The sequence below is a fragment of the Mesoplodon densirostris genome, chromosome 17, assembly GCF_025265405.1.
Source record: "Mesoplodon densirostris isolate mMesDen1 chromosome 17, mMesDen1 primary haplotype, whole genome shotgun sequence".
NCBI classification, from domain to species: domain Eukaryota; kingdom Metazoa; phylum Chordata; class Mammalia; order Artiodactyla; family Ziphiidae; genus Mesoplodon; species Mesoplodon densirostris.
The window spans coordinates 68,084,565-68,101,493 of record NC_082677.1 but is presented as its reverse complement, the minus strand read 5'-3'; positions in this window follow the sequence as shown (position 1 = coordinate 68,101,493).

Genomic DNA, 16,929 nt, shown 5'->3' with positions numbered 1-16,929 from the left:
GTGGAAACCAGCCACCAGCTCACTGCTTAAGGCAATCAATCCTAGTCAGCCTCAAAGTTTGGCCTGTAGCCCTCTGACCATGCCAGGGGATGGGCTACACTTCCTCATCCATGAACACTGAGTTGAAAGTCCAGCTCTGGAGCCAAAGTTCTGCCACATCATATTGCTACTGTATCCCTTCCCAAAGCATGCAGCTTAAAGCCCCCCAGCCCAAGGTCAGGGTCCTTCTTGTGATGCCTGGCTCTGGGCTACCCTTAATCTATGCATTTTACCCAATAAACACTGCTGCAATGAGACAATGCCAAGTCTTCAGGTCAGCTGCCCTCCAGCTGCTGGCCCTCAGTTTGGTACCCACTCATAGGTCAAGATGCTGCTGTTGACATTTGCTCCCCTGACAACCCTTTTCCTCCTGCTAACTTATTACTCAGAGTCACTCACAGTTTGCTCCTTTGGGGAAAGCAGGGAGAGAAAATCCCCTCCATCCTCTGAGCTAAGCAATTCTTCAAAAAGTAGGTCTTATTTAGAATCATTTTTCAGTAGGAAGATCCCCCCAGAGTATCTCAGCCTCATACTGGTAGAACAGAAGTCTAGGGAACACCTTAAAATTCATTCTAGTTGTGAAGCCTGAAATGCAGTGGCGGTCCCAATATGGCACCCATCAGATCTTCGGTCTCTAGTTAGCATACCTACCTTGTCCCCCACATACACTCTGACTTTACAGCAAAACCAAAGCCAGAGGTTGGCTTCAGCACCCTCCCCTCCATCTCTGACATCCACTTCTCAAAGTTTCTCAGGTGCTGGTGAGACTGCTGGGAAAATTCTAGGATCTAAAATATTGTTGGAAGGCATTGTTCTCAACCCTGCCTGCAGGTTAGAATCATGGGGGAGCTTTTTTTTTTTTTAAAGATTTTTTTGATGTGGACCATTTTTAAAGTCTTTATGGAATTTGTTACAATATTGTTTCTGTTTTATGTTTTGGTTTTTTGGCCATGAGGCATGTGGGATCTTAGCTCCCTGACCAGGGATCAAACCTACACCCCCTGCACTGAACGGCAAAGTCTTAACTCCTGGACCACCAGGGAGGTCCCCATGGGGGGGAGCTTTTAAATATCCCAGTGCCCAGGCAGCACCCCTGATCAATTGCATCATGATCTATGTGTGTGGGACCCACGCATCAGCATTTGGATGCAAAGATAAATAATTCACAGTGCTGGTCCTAGATGAGCTCCTCCACCAGAGGAGGACACAGATAAGCAGACTAGCAAAATAATGTGACCTAGGCCATGTAAGAGAGCTGAAGGAGATCAGAAAATGCCATCCCAAAATACATCACTTTGCCATATGGATTATTTTGAGTTGAAGTCATTTGAAAATAAACAGGTGCAGAAAGAAGCCTTCTCAGAACTTCCCTTATCTGAATAAAAGCAGAAATTTCTGAGAAGTGAGGACTGCCATAAATCTCCTTTCCCTGGAGTTTTACCACCAGGAAGAAGATGCAAAGTCAGCTGCAAGATAAGTCTGCACAAACAACCCTTACTAAAATAACTCTTATCTTCCATTAGTTTCCCCATATATTTACCTTCCCATAATTTACCATCCCTAGCAGCCCAAATCCCCCTTCCCTTTGCGCAGTCACTTCTCCACAATTTATTGCCCTTTGTTAAGATGGTATATAAGCTTCGGAGTCTAACCACTTTTTTGGGTTTTTACTTTTTTCTTTTAAAGCCCCAATGCAAGTAAAAATATTAACAACAATTTTTAAAAATATGTCTTTTCTCTTGTTAATATGCCCTTTGTTGATTTAATTTTCAGGCCCTCCATCACTGACCATGAGAAAGCAGAAGAAATATTTTTCCTCCCCTACAGAGCTGTGTATATGTATTAGGAGCAGAGAAAAAGGAGCGATTATTTCTATGAAAGGATGAGGGGAGAAAGGTCAGGGCCAGATTCACAGGGGAGGGAGGAGAGGCCTGTGCTGTCTCTTGAAGATAAAACAGAAGTTTGCCAAGTGGAAAGAATTCCAGGCAGAGGGCACAGCAAAGTACAGAGGCGGGAAAGAGCAGAACGCCTCAGGAGCATCAGGCATTCCACTATGGGTAGAGAATGTGGTATATATTGGAAAGCCTCTTAGAAAGATATGAAAGTCATGATCAAAAAAGCTCAGACTTTATTCAGAAGGCAATGGAGAAATATTGATGGATCAAAAACAGTAAGGGACTTGCTTGCATGTGCATTTTAGGAAGATGTAAGGAGATGACACCCCTGCTACTGGCCATGTTGCTCTTGTCACGAGACCAAACTTTCTTTTTTTTTTTTTTTTTTTTTTTGCGGTACGCGGGCCTCTCACTGTTGTGGCCTCTCTTGTTGCGGAGCACAGGCTCCGGACGCGCAGGCTCAGCGGCCATGGCTCACGGGTCCAGCCGCTCCGCGGCATGTGGGATCTTCCCGGACCGGGGCACGAACCCGTGTCCCCTGCATCGGCAGGCGGACTCTCAACCTCTACACCACCAGGGAAGCCCCAAACTCTCTGTTTGGTTTTTTTTTTTTTTTTTTTTGCGGTACACGAGCCTCTCACTGTTGTGGCCTCTCCCGTTGCGGAGCACAGGCTCCGGACGCGCAGGCTCAGCGGCCATGACTCACAGGCCCAGCCGCTCCGCGGCACGTGGGATCTTCCCGGACCGGGGCACGAACCCATGTCCCCTACATCGGCAGGCGGACTCTCAACCTCTACACCACCAGGGAAGCCCCAAACTCTCTGTTTTTTTTTGTTGTTGTTTTTTTGCGGTACGCGGGCCTCTCACTGTTGTGGCCTCTCCCGTTGCGGAGCACAGGCTCCGGACGCGCAGGCTCAGCGGCCATGACTCACGGGCTCAGCCGCTCCGCGGCATGTGGGATCTTCCTGGACCGGGGCACGAACCCATGTCCCCTACATCGGCAGGCGGACTCTCAACCACTGCGCCACCAGGGAAGCCCCAAACTCTCATTTTTGAAGGTAGTTTTATGCTGAGACTGCAGGGTCAGGCCACACCCTTCCAGGTGAGGGGTGCCGTTACTCAGAAGGAGGTGAAGTCCCAGTCTCGCTCCTCTTGAGAAGACTGAGATTCTAGGCCAGGAATTAAGGACTTAGGAGTCTACTGTGAGGTCAAAGGAAAAGGAGATCCCTAGACATGCTTGAAGAACTCGTTGCCTGAAGAGGAAAGAGGTCTCTGCCCCGGTTCAGGAGCACAGAAGCCAGCAGGGAGCACCACAGGTCTCAGCAGGTCACTGAGCATCTCCAGTAACCAGTACAAAACGGCTCCTTGTATTGTCATCCCGTTTTTCTCATAAAGAGAAAAGGTTTTTTAAGTGCCGACATGTCAGTCCCGGTCTCAACTGTGAGATGGAAAATTAAACAAAGGGCCCATGTCCTGAGGTGGCAGAAGGCAAGTGAGCTGTGAACGTAGCAGAGGTGGCAGCCATGACTGATGGCGTCCCCCGGGAGAGGGGGCACATGAAGTCCAGGTGACACTCCCCTCTGCCCCCAAGAACCTCTTCCACCATTCACTAGGTGGACTGGAGTGTCACTTTATTAAGAAAGCTCAGGGGTCTTCAAGGTAGGAGCTATGGACAACAAGGGACAAGCCTGGAGTCAGGAAACTCCGTTGGGAAGATCCACACGCAGTTAAGAAATGAGGATGACCTAAGACAGTGAGCATGTTGAGGAAGGAGAAGACACACTTAGGAGGTAGACTCCGCAGGGCATAATGAAATGGGCCAGATGCCAGGAGCACAGGGGAGAGTAATGATCTCGCAAACTAGGATCAGGGGAGCACGCATGGGAAGCAGCAGGAAAAGCTCCTGAAGAGAGTGGAAGGAAATGGCTGACGCAGCATTTTCTGGTCCATAGCACCAAACTTAAAAAGTGTGATGGGGTGCAGACTTGGCAGGAAATACAGGAGCCCACTCCTCTGAATGACGAGGACAAAAGTCATGCCCATATTTATATCTGCCAGGGCCAAGCTTGCTGCTGAATACATGTTTAATAGACAAACAGAGGAAAAGGGAACTTCATATTTACTGGAAACATGTCAGTGCAGCGACAGCGAGCCTGCTACCTGGGAAGAGCCATCAGCCTTGCTCCCAGTCCTGTGTTCTTTCCACCATCCAGTGCATTGGGGGGATTCAGTTTGGTTTTGGGTTTTGTTCTTGTTTTTCCAGATTTTTTTTTAATGGGGGATGGTCTCAATTTTGTTTAATCGGCGCTGTTCTCCTGATGAGGGCCATATGCCACATGGCAAACAAGGTATATGCGTAAGGAAACTGAGGCTCAGAGGGGCCAAGTGCCACACAGCTAAGCAGGGTATGAACCTGAACTCACACCCTCGCCTGTCCTGTTCCAAGCCCATGCTCTTTCCACTGTGAAAGGCAGGTTCACATCATGCCTTGCTGAGCTTCTACTAGTCACTGTGTCAGCCTTGACTTCCTTGTCTGCAGGGCCCGCCTCACTGTCTGCCTCTCATGCCTCACAGTGCTGGGCATGCACACAAAGACCTTGGTGCAGCCTCTGGTCCAGAGTAAGTGTGCCAGCCCACTGGTGCTCGTGGGAGGCGGAATAATGGCCTCCAAAGACCACAGGCCGAATCCCCAGAACCTGTGGCTGTGTTGGGTTAGACAGTAAAAGGGACTTTGCAGATGTGGCAAATTAAGGACCCTGGGATGGACCTGGATGAGCCTTGATTATCCAGGTGAGCCCAGTGTAATCACAAGAGTCCTTAAAAGTAGAAGAGGGAGGAAGGAGTAAGGCACAGAGTTGAGGGAGAGAGTGAACGATCACTGAGTGGGCTGCCAGGGGCCCCTCCTCACAGAGGTTGGACGGGCCATCAGGTCAGGCTCAACGTGCGTAGCCGAGGACGCAGGAGAGACGGAGGTAAGCAAACCGCACGGGTACGTGGTGTGAGCACATCCCTCCAGCTAGGAAGACAGCATCTATCATTGAAACTGCCAGCCCACAGGTCGCAGGTTCTGTTTAGTTCAGCCCACACAGCGAAGCACTTTTTTTTTTTTTTGCCTCAAAACAAAAGGATTTAATAACAGAAAAAACATCTCCACAGTTAAGTGTCTGTCAAAATTTTAGAATGATCAAAACTGTGCAAATGCTCAAATCAATGTCATACTCTAAGCTAGTAAAACCTGTCTTTGTAGCTGCAAACTGAAAAAGTCACCCACTCATATTTATGATCACACAAACCACCTAATTTTCTCAAGGTTCAGCTTAAAGCAACATTTAATAGACGAGTTCAAAAAGGAACACTGGCTTTGTTTTAACACAGCTGTGCTCAGACGTCTCAATTATGTCCTCAGAAACCATCCTGGACTAAGCCAATTCAAAAAATACAGTTCAAAGCAGCGTCACACTAGCCGCCTGAAGGTATCCTTGGAGATACTGGAGCGCTTCTGCATTGAGGCTTTTGCTCACCATCGAGGGAACCCTTCCTGGACAGGCAGGAGACGAAGCGTTTTTTATTTTTAATTAGCTGCCAAAGTTAAAAATTGGAAGATTTCACATAAAACTCCAGGCAGGCTGTCAACACAGGCTCACATTCCATGAAACAAAGAGTGAGCTGGAGCGCAGAGGCTCCCTTTTATAGAGACTATCGCCCAGTACCCACCTGTACACCTGCCTGGCCCCGAGGCTTGAGGGCTCAGCCCCGATGCTGGGAAGCCGTGAAGTGGTGAAGAGTGGCCAGGAGGGGGCAGCTGAAAGCCAGACTGTGGCGTGTCTCAGTCGCCCACTGAGTAGTCAGGAGACACTGGTATTGCCTCCTGTTCACGTAGCTTTCATAAAACGTGATTGGAAATCAAGAAACGGGACCGGTGGGGAGCACAGGAGAGATCTCCACTCTGTAAGTGGCTGAGAGGCACTAAAGGCCTTCGGGAAAAGCAGGGCCCAGTTTACCTGTAGGAGGCCAAGCTGGCCCAGCCCCTTTCCTTCTGTTCTAGGCTGGGAGGGCCCCAGAAGAGGTTACTGCTCAGTAAACCCATCCTCCAACCTACACACACATAGCACGTGCTGTCATGGGTGGAACTGTGTCCTCCAAAATTCGTGCCTTGAAGTTCTTACCCCCAGTACCTCAGAATGTGCCCTTATTCAGAGTTAGGGTCTTTACAGAAGTAACCGGGTTACAATGAGTTCATTAGGGCAGGTCCTGATCCCACGTGACTGGCATCCCGATACAAGAGAGATTTGGAGACAGACCCTCACACAGGGAGAATGCTGTGAACACGAAACCAGCCACCTACAAGCCAGGAAGAGAGGCCTGAACAGATTCTCCCATACAGCCTTAAAAGAAACGACACCTTGATCTCAGACTTCTGGAGCCAGGAGACAATACATGGCTATGGTTTATATAGAAGTTCAATAATTCTGGCTCCAGGACCCATGTTTATTAACTCTATTTAGCTTTTCACTGTGCCCCTTCCCAGGCTGTCAAGAGCTAGCCAGCTTCCCAAGGGCTGATGACATATTTTCTGTTAAGTTCAACTGAGGAAGAGCGTAGTTGTCATTCGGGCTGCTCAGCAAATATTTCTAATTCTCCACTCTTCCAGGGGGCCTGGAGCACCACACTTCCCAGCTCCCGTAGAAGTCAGGCAAAAAAAAAAGGTCAGGCATGACCACATGACTGGATGGGGACAATGAAATCGAAGCAGAGGTTTCCTGCATGATTTCCAGGAGGAAGGGTTAAAGGGCTCGTGCACATGTCCCTACACCCTTTTTTCCCACTGTGGTGGCCTTGGAAATACATGTTGAGATGGATAGGGTCTCCGGGTAGCCCAACAGTGTGAATGGACTTAATGCCACTGAACTGTACATTTGTAAATGGTTAAGATGATAAATTTCATCTTATGTGTATTTTGCCACAATTAAATTAAAAAAAAAAAAAAACAAGGTAGGTCCCTGTATGACTACAATCAGCAAAGCTCCCTGGACTGTTAGGATGAGCTAGAAATAAACTTCTGTTGGTTAAACCACGAAGATTTGCGGATTGCTTGCAATCTTGCTGCATTTTACTGAACACAGAGTAGATTTAGCTTCTGTAATTCCTCTTGAAAACTCTAGTATTTAACCACAGTTAAAACTCTTACTCTTAAATAGTAGTTTAATTATCCTGTTTATTAGAGTTACCACAAATAACATACTTAAGAATGAGAATAGCGGTTTTTGGTTTCAATACTTTCTGACAGCATTTTTGTTAGATTTTTACATCACTCCAACAACAAAAAGTAGAGGTAAAACGCTACCCTAACATCAAGGCTTAAACCTACACTGCAATCTAATGGTTACAAAACTCTTTTACCTGTGTTTGTCATGTGCCCCACTAAACAAGCTGAGCTAGGAATCATGCCTTATCACCCCCAACCAAAAGCTCAGAGCACTGAGGTCCAGAGGGACCAGGGGGTGACAGAAGCAGGACTAGAGCCCAAGTTCAAGGGGCCAAGGGCTTCCCTCTCTGTGCCTCACTCATTAGGAGCGCTGCAGAGACTATGTTTTCATCGCATTTCTAAACAGCAGTGCCCTATAGTTAAGACAATATAGCCAGCAGTAAGAACTAAAAGTACTTTAATCCAAATTATAGCAATATCTTGCAAAGCTTAGCACGGCATTACAAATAGCTCATTGAACCAAGGCGGTTTGTTTGCAGGGTAAGCAAGCAGATTTTCCGCAGTGCAGCTGGCAATGGTAGGCGCTAAGATAAAGGATGAGGTGGCGAGTAAAGGGAGCTCATTTAGCAATAAGTAGTAGACTCTAATGAAATTGCATTTTGGCCCTGTCATCATCCTTCTGAGAAAATTCCCCTCAAGGTTTTCCATTTGAATCCTGGGCATATTTATGAAGATCAAAGTAATGGCTTTTTAAAATTAATTATGTGAATTTGTAGCTCAACAACATTGAGTGAAAGGCGGGTGTTGTACCCCATGCCTTGTTACAGCTGTACATCACGCACATCAAAAGCCCAGGACGCTCGTGAGAGCACGTTCCCTGGGACATCAAGCCCCAAGCAGCCGGGACAGACGGTGGAAAGAGCGCACAAGACCAGTCCCCAAAGTTGTTGTGACAGCTTAACTGTATTACAGTGCTCGGATAATCCCATTTATTTGGCTTTCTCCTCTGAGCGAACGCTGGCCCCCAGCACAGCTATTACCAGGATTAAGATTCACAACTCTGATGGTTCCTCTTGCTCGCTCTAATACCAGCCCTGCTCAAAAGCCCTGGGAACTGTGCCTCGGCCATCAGACTTGCCCCTAGCCTTCGGCATGCTGAGACCCAACAGCGGCTAACTAATTGCAATTAAAATCTGCCACGTGAGTGGAAGAGAATAACATAAATTAATCAGTACATTAGCAGAATTACATTTAAATGTTCAAGTGTGCATTCAACATAGTGGGACATTTTAAATTATAAAGCAAAGTACTTCATTATGGATGCTGATATTTTAATGAGGAAATGTGATGTTTGGTTAAATAGGAATACAATATAGAGACTTCCTTAAAATTAGCATCAATGATGCATTTTTAATTCAAAAGACAAGTTGTGGTCTGTGTAATTCCTGCATATCAATGTGGAAAAATTGCCTGGAGCTGTGGAAACAGTTGAACATCTCATTCTCTGAAGACTTAATAATTTCAGCTGTACTAACTAGCACTTTATGTAAATTGTCAGATAAATCACAGCAATAAATACAGGTTTTAGAAGAACAGAACAGTATGCCTATCCTTAATTTATTCAATCATCAATTCATGTATGCTGAAGCTAAGGGATATGAAAGATTAAACGTTTCGGGGGCGGGGGAAGGAAAAGAGGAGAAAATGTCTTTGATAGCCATATGGAAGGAGACTCCAGAGTAAAGGTCCCATCCAATTTTACAGAAATCTTGCATATTAAAATCACTCTATGATGCATCTAAATATAAAAGATGGGTTACAATTTTACTGTTTGTTTTCAAGTACACACAGTCAAAGCTTAGTAATCAACATATACACCGGAGTTTTAAAAAGACTTCCTTATAAAATCATTACAGTATTTAATTGCATAAAACACAGAATTTAGGCCATGCACATATATTTAAAGGACTGCGTCACGTCGTCTTTATAATTTGTATGTATCTCTTGAAGATTACAATGTCAGAGGCACACATCCAAAGATAAATGATAGAAGCTGCCAGACACTTGACTTGCTAGTCCTGTCACTGGTTAGAGATGGGGCAAGCCAAAATGGGATTTTGTCTTCTTCAGGGCTGGCCTCTGATTTTATTAGCTGTGAGATGAATTCTTGCCGGTTTCTGTGATATATCAAACCCAGGGCAGAGCAGGATTTTGGCTGCGCCGCGCAGCTTGCGGAATCTTAGTTCCCTGACCAGGGATTGAACCTAGGCCCTCCCAGCAGTGGCAGTGACGAGTCCTAACCACTGGACCGCCAGGAAAGTCCCAGAGCATGTTTTAACAACAAAGAATACACACAGGACCACGCCATTTACAAGTATCCAAGCAAATACAGACCAGAAATGGACATCACAAATAAGCAATGCCAAACACAGACCAAATGAAAATGCAAATAAAACCTGTCTTCCATGATATCCATTCTCAGCGCTGGAATCACTGCCCACTCCCCACTAAGCCCCACTCATGATTCTCTGTTAAAACTGCCTTATTAAGCATGACTTTGCTTCTCTTTCGCAAAGAACAGCAGGTCCTAGCTGGCTCCTTCCTTGGGTTTCAGGAGAGTTTTTCTCTTTCCAAAGCAGTCTTTCTCCTTAAACAAAAGGCTTTCCTGAGTGTAATCACTCCTGTGGCTGACTTTCCTTATGATAATGTCATCATTTTGCCCCAGCTGATAGGAAGCCACCTTCTCCCAGGTAAGTCAGAGCACAGCTTGGCAACCTGACATCTATAAATATACCAGCTCACTTAGAAGCACAACCACTGACAATGCTGGATTTTACCTGAGCCCAGTGATCCTGGAAAACAGTGAAGGTTAAGAAATCCCCACACACTTTGGCTTACTGCGAAGCACTCCTCTTCCTCACGACTTAGATAAGACTCATGAATGCCTCCCTTGTTTTCCTAGGACAAGGCCAGACACAGACCCTTCAAGTCCAACAGTCGGCCTCATATAAGACTAGCTGAACTGCTTGTGCCCAATGATAAAAATGCTTTTTAACCAAACTTTGGTGAAGCTTCACTCCTTCCTCCAGGCCCTGAATGTTGGCCCATCCTTGGCCTGAGCAGCAGACGGCCCCTCCGGAGAACTGGCTGGCCTCTGGGTCAGATACTCTCTGATCCATTATCCCATCACTTCCCCAACACCCGATCCTTCTAGCCTTGATTACTCCTCGCTGTAAGAGAAAAAACCTTTTTGCCTAACTCTTGGGACACTTACCTTATGGTTCTAGCATTCCCCTTGCCCCCACTCCTGCACTCCTTTGGAATAAAGTCTCTCCCTACTAAGTACAGACTTGTGTTTTATTTGACATCAATAACCAATGGTGTCTAAGTGCCTCAGCTGCATGCAAAGAAGTCTCATTCTATTCCACGGGAATTATGAGTACTAAACCTCAGAATGAACCGAGGCTACTGGAAATTACTACAGACGACGGGCTTTTCTTTAACTATGAGAGTTAAAAGCTCATTGTTTTTGTTGACCTGCAAACACAACAGCCAACCTTTTACACGAGTCTCCACGCACAACGGCCTGAGTCTAGTCTGAGCAAAGAATTAGAAAGGAGTGAGTGTGTCTGCCATTCCACAGCTCCCATCAGGACAAGAATGAATCCTGAACAGTTGGAAGGAAAGTAGGCACGGTGGGACTTTGTATATTAATACGGCAAAGCTCCAAAGCAGGTGTAGGAACACTGATGGTTACAAAAGCTATCCTTTCTTTACAGTCTTAGGCCTACTAATTAAAGTGTTAGTTATGAAACTTGCACTTGTGTCTGCATTCATAGATATGTCTATAAGTTATGTTTCCTTTATTTTTATATTCCACAAATATATATAGAAATATTCTCAGGAAAAAAAATAATCATATTAGGGCACATAATTTCCTCAGTCTACTAATTAGAATGGATTATTTCATCTCCTCCAGGAATAGCCACAAGTGAAACCAAAACGAAATGGAAACCAAAGCTAAGAATGCTTTCCATATAGTAAGCTGGAAGTTGGCTGTGTCCACTGGTTTGGGCTTAATAACGTGATACCATTTTCCCATGAGTCTGTATTTCTTGTGAATTCCATTTTTCACCAAGGGCAAGAAATGATATTGAGCAAAGGCAAAATTTTAAAAAGATAAGTTCTGGTGTCATTTATCTTTTCTCATCTTTCCAGTAGAAATGTTGTACCACATTAATAATCCAAAACAAAGCCCTGTGTGGTAAAATAAACAAAGAAAGAAAAAAGCCACTGGATTCCATTTTCAGGGCCCATGGGAATGACAAAAGAGGTATGAGAGCACTTCAGAACATAGTAAAAACTTTGTCACCGAGAGCAAAAACTAGGCAGATGGTGAATGAGAATCATATACATAAATTAGAAGTTTTGTGCTGTGTGGAGCTTCTCAATAACTAAAGTTCTCTTTACTGTAAACATTTTTGTGAACAGAGCGATATTCACCTTCTCCTCACCCTTTTTCCTTAGTGGGGTAGGCAGTTGGATGCAGAGAGGAAGATAAAAGCTCTTTGACGCAGCCCAAGATCAGGAGAAAGATTTGGGAAATACCTAGTTTCACTCACCCAGGCAACAAAATTTTATAAAAAGATCCCAAATAATCCACAGAGGCACAAAGTTCTGACGACTTTCAGGACGCTGATTCTAGCTCACCCCCTGCCCTTATGGTAGTCACCAATTCCATTTTTTGACCAAGCTGGTTCTGTTTGCACGCGAGTCTTTAACACATACCTGCTGCGTGATTATTTACTGTACTAACTACTACCTAGCACTTTCTATGTGCCAGGCACTCAAAGTGCTCTTGGTACACAACCAACCAAAGGGAGGACTGACCATTCCTGTTCTACAGACGGGGTATCTGAGGTTTAAAGAGGTTAAGTAAATTGTCCGAAGTCACTCACCTATGAAGAAAGGGAGTAAGGACATAGACTCGGGACCATCTGGATCTTAATCACTCTGCTACCCAGCTTCCCAGGACAGCAGGCCCAGGTCTTGAACCTCATGCATGTATAGAAGATGCACTTCTTCACTGGTTTCCCTACACTCCCTTGTCTCAGCTTCCATAGCTGACTAACCCAGCATAACACACACACACAGAATAACACAGTGTTGATAAGGTTGCAGTTGGGTCTTGGATTAGGATCGGCTTTATTTCTTTGGGTTGACAGTCCACCTCTGCAGTAACTCATTATGTATAATTTAACTATCAGAAGACACTATTTCCCCCTCTTTTTGAAACTTCTTGCTCAAAATACCTTAAGGTCGTTTCCTTTTGTCCTTTGTAACAGTGACATGGGAGAAACAACACAACTGCAGAAAGATTAACGTGCTTACAGTAAGCTGGGTATTATAAAATCGAACTGTACCCACCCCCCGAAAGACGTGTCCTAATACCCCGCACCTACGAATGTGATCTTATTTGGACATAGTGTCCTTTCTGATGCAATTAGTTAAAATGAAGTCATAACGAGTAGGTGGGCCTTGAATCCAATATAACTAGCATCCTTATAAGAGGAGGAGAGGGCCATGTGAGGACAGAGACACACAGGGAGAAGATAGTCATGGGAAGACAGAGGCAGATGTTGGAGTGATGCTCCCATCAGCTGAGGAATTCACAGGGCTACCAGAAGCTAGAAGAGGCAAGGAAGCATCCTCCCCTACAGGTTTCAGAGAGAGTATGGCCCTCTGACACCTTGATTTCAGACTCCAGAACTATGCCTCCAGAACTGTGACAGAATAAACGTTTGTTGTTTTAAGCCACAAAATGTGGGATACTTTGCTAGGACATCCCTAGGAAACTAATACACAGGGTGACTTAGAAAGGCTGGAGGCAGGTACATTAGTGGGCAGGCTTTTGAATTTGACAGTCCCTATATGAGATGAGAGGCACCAAGCTCTGGGCCAAGGTGGTTATGGGCAGTGAGAATAGAAAATTTATTGACTAAGAGGATCTCCACCCATTAAATCATCAAGAAAAAACTTTGCTTTAATAGCTATTCAAATAGAAATTGGCAAGAGCAAGCACTTGAGTTAAGAATGTCCTGGAAGTCAGACTGGAGAGTCACTGCAATTGCTGTCTACCAGCAAAGATAAAGACAGAGTGCATTTATTTGATTTCTGCTCACAAATTAGACAAAGCATGAGAATTTGATAAAATTTAAAACCTAAAGAAATAGAACTGGAGGAATTAGATAATATAATCCAAAGTTCTTATAAATAGGGGAAGAAAATAAGATCCTGAGGAGTCGGGTCTCATAAAGTTTACGGACCTAGATGGACACAGAGCTAAGTGGCCTCCAACCCCAAGTTCAATGCTGATTCTTAACAAGCATGAAGAGGGGACCTGGGAAGCCTGACATCAGCAAGATGGCAAAACAGGAGATTCCAGCCCTCATACCTCCACAGAAACATCAATTTTGACAACCATCCAGAGACATACTTCTGTGAGAACCTGGAAATCCAGTGGAAAGGTTCCAAAGCCCTGTATAAGCCAAAAATTCACAGAAATAGGATAAACGATCCTAAAATTCATAAGGAACCACAAAAGACCCTGATAGCCAAAGCAACCTTGAGAAAGAGCAAAGATGGAGACATCACACTTCCTGATTTCAAATTATATACAAAGTTGTTGTAATCAAACAGTATGATACTGGCATAAAAACAGAAACACAGACCAACGGAACAGAATAGACAGCTTAGAAATAAACCTATGCATATAGAGTCAACTAGTCAGTAAGGGTGCCAAGAATACACAATGGGGAAAAGATCATCTCTTTGTGTCTCTTTGCTGTTGGGAAAACTGGACAGCCACGTGCAAGAGAATGAAACTGGACCTTTATCTTACAGTGTACACAAAAATCAACTCTAAATGAATTTAAGACTTAAATATAAGACCTAAAGCCATAAAACTCCTAGAAGAAAACAGAGAAGAAAACCTCCTTGACAATCATCTCAGCAATATTCTTTTTGCATATGACACCAAAAGCACAGGCAACAAAAGCAAAAATCAACAAGTGGGACTACACCCAACTACAAAGCTTCTGCACAGCAAACAATCAACAAAATGAAAAGGCATGGGAGAAAGTACTCACAAACCATATAACCGATAAGGGGTTGACATCTAAAATATATAAGGAACTCATATAACTCCATAGCTAATAATAATAATAGTAGTAATAATAATAATAATTTCATATAAAATTGGGCAAAGGAACCAAGTATACGTTTTTCCAAAGAAGACATACAAATGGCCAACAAGTACATGAAAAGGTGCTCAGCATCACCAGTCATCAGGTAAGGAGAATTATATCAACTGTAATTACATAGGCTCTGTGGAGAAAAATGTGGTTTCTGTGGGAAGGAACATGCAAGGCAAGGTAAGTGGGTTTCGGGTTGGCGAAGGCTCTGGGGTGCAGGTCTATCTCCAGTTGTCCGGTACCCGGCCCTGGGGTGACAGGCAAATTGACAGTGGCCCCGACTGTAAGAGCTCAATAGAGGACATGGCCAGGAGCATGGGCTCTGAAGTGATTGCTTTGCATGTGACAGGTACACTGACACGTGTCATTAGCTCTGTCTAGGAAGCGGCTAATCCCTCCAGGGCCAGCAAGGCCCCAAGATGTCAATTTAGCAAATTACAGAAAATAAAAAGGCAGGATTAATACAAACTTTCGCAGGCAAAGCCTATTAACAATTCTCAGGAAATAAAAGTGGAAACTGGGTAATAAAATAAAGTCTAACCTTTTTCTTTTCCTTCGTGGTTAATTTCGTTGCTCACAGGGGGCCGCGCGCTGAGGCCTCGAAACTCGCCCTTCAGGCCGGAGTTGCCGGTGCAAAGATGGCTGCGCCTGCACCTCAGCTGGGCGGGGCGTAAACAGAGACGCTACGCTGGGCGCACAGCGCATGCGCCTGCGCCTGCCCTGCGAGAACCCCGCCCCTTCCCTGCTGCCGAGATCCCACCCACTTCCTGCTGGGGAGCACTTGTGCTCTAGAGCGGGAACTCGCGCCTCTCCATTCTCTGATCAGAGAAGGAAGCTTCTTTTTGCTTCTGACCCAAACTCGGGCTCATTCTGTTGGCTTGAATGACACCAGGCAAGAGAACCCTTATTGGGGAGTGACTTGGGGGGATCTGTAACAAAACATCTAAGCCCTTGCTCGTGGGCCCTCAGGAATGAACTGTTTGGTCAGCCGACCTGAAAACGGAAGGATAGGACCCTGAAGGATGGGGAGAGGGGGTGATGAGAGTCAGGAGAGGAGGAAGGGTCTTGAATGTTTGGAAACTAGATACTTCAGCCCTATCCTGAGAACGCTCTGGGGAGCAGTAAGAGCCAGAACATGTGGACGAGGACAGGTGTGCCCGGCAGGGCAGGGAATCTTGCAGGAGACCAGCACCCATCCCAGCACCCTTGGAAATAAGTAAGGATGCCCAAACAATCAGGGTTGGCATCCTCCAATTTTTAAATAACTCAGCAGTAACGTGAGAGGCGATCTGTTTACCAAGTCAACAATCTGAGGAGTATCGGGTCAAAAAGAGTAACTCAGTTCCCCATATCATCAGGTACAATTAAACCTAGATTATTAATATGAATGTTTTCATCATTATAGACCTATCAGGATGGTTCAGAGCAATCACATATTGATACGTAAAGGTTGGCCTATTAACTACTAAAATTAATTTTTAAGATTTTTTTCCCCTCAATTTAAAATTCCCTTGTATTTAAAATATTCCTTACAGGTTAGGTAAGAAAATCCTGGAGAATTGTCAGTGTCCTTGATGACATAAAGGTTTTTGCCCTCAGGATAATCAATCATTCCAAAATAGTCAGATGCTATGTTCCCATGCTGGTTACAGAGAACTCCCACATGACACAAAGAACTCGTCAGAACACTGTGCTAAGGGACCTGACTAACCTTTAGCCTGGCTTCTACCTGTACTATGCTATATCCCTAAAGGTGACCCCAGCCGTCCATGCTGCGTTTTCATTCAAGAAAACACAATGCTGCTAAATTGAAAAATGTACATTGTCCCAACCCACATTGCTAAATCATTACTAGTAATTCTCCACTTACTCTCCTTCTGTAATTTTCCATTTCCCCATCTCCCTCCTAGTCCCTTTTTGTTCCCTCATTTTCACTTCCCCACAGACCCCATTCCCCTTCTCTCTTTAAAAACTTCAGTCACCTTGTCTTAATTGGAGCTGAGCTCAGCTGACACTGCCGTCTCTCTTCCCTACTGCCGTCATCTGAATAAAAGCTATCTTGCTGGGACTTCCCTGGTCGTCCAGTGGTTAAGACTCTGCAATTCCAATTCAGGGGGCACAGGTTCAATCCCTGGTCGGGGAACTAAGATCTCACGTGCTGTGCAGCCAAAAAAATAAAAAGCTGTCTTGCCACTAGCATTGAGCATCCAGGGCTGGTTTTCTTTGACATTGCTGGAATAAATTAACCAGAATCGTTCAGTCTCATCACCAAAATGTGGCTCCCTTTTTCCCTTATGCCCCTGCTATAAGTGACAGATCAAGAATGGAACCTTCTGGCAGAAATATCAGAAGAATGGTAGGGTAGCCTCAGGAGAGCACTGTTCCAGATATTCACGAGGCCATGACATCACTGTGAGGTGATGTCTCCACCTACTAGACTGTCCCTGGGACCAAGATAGGATTCCCAGCACTCCTATAGCACAGCAGCAGGCAACTTTTTGACAGCCAACTGCTGACCCAAGATCCAGCAGAACAT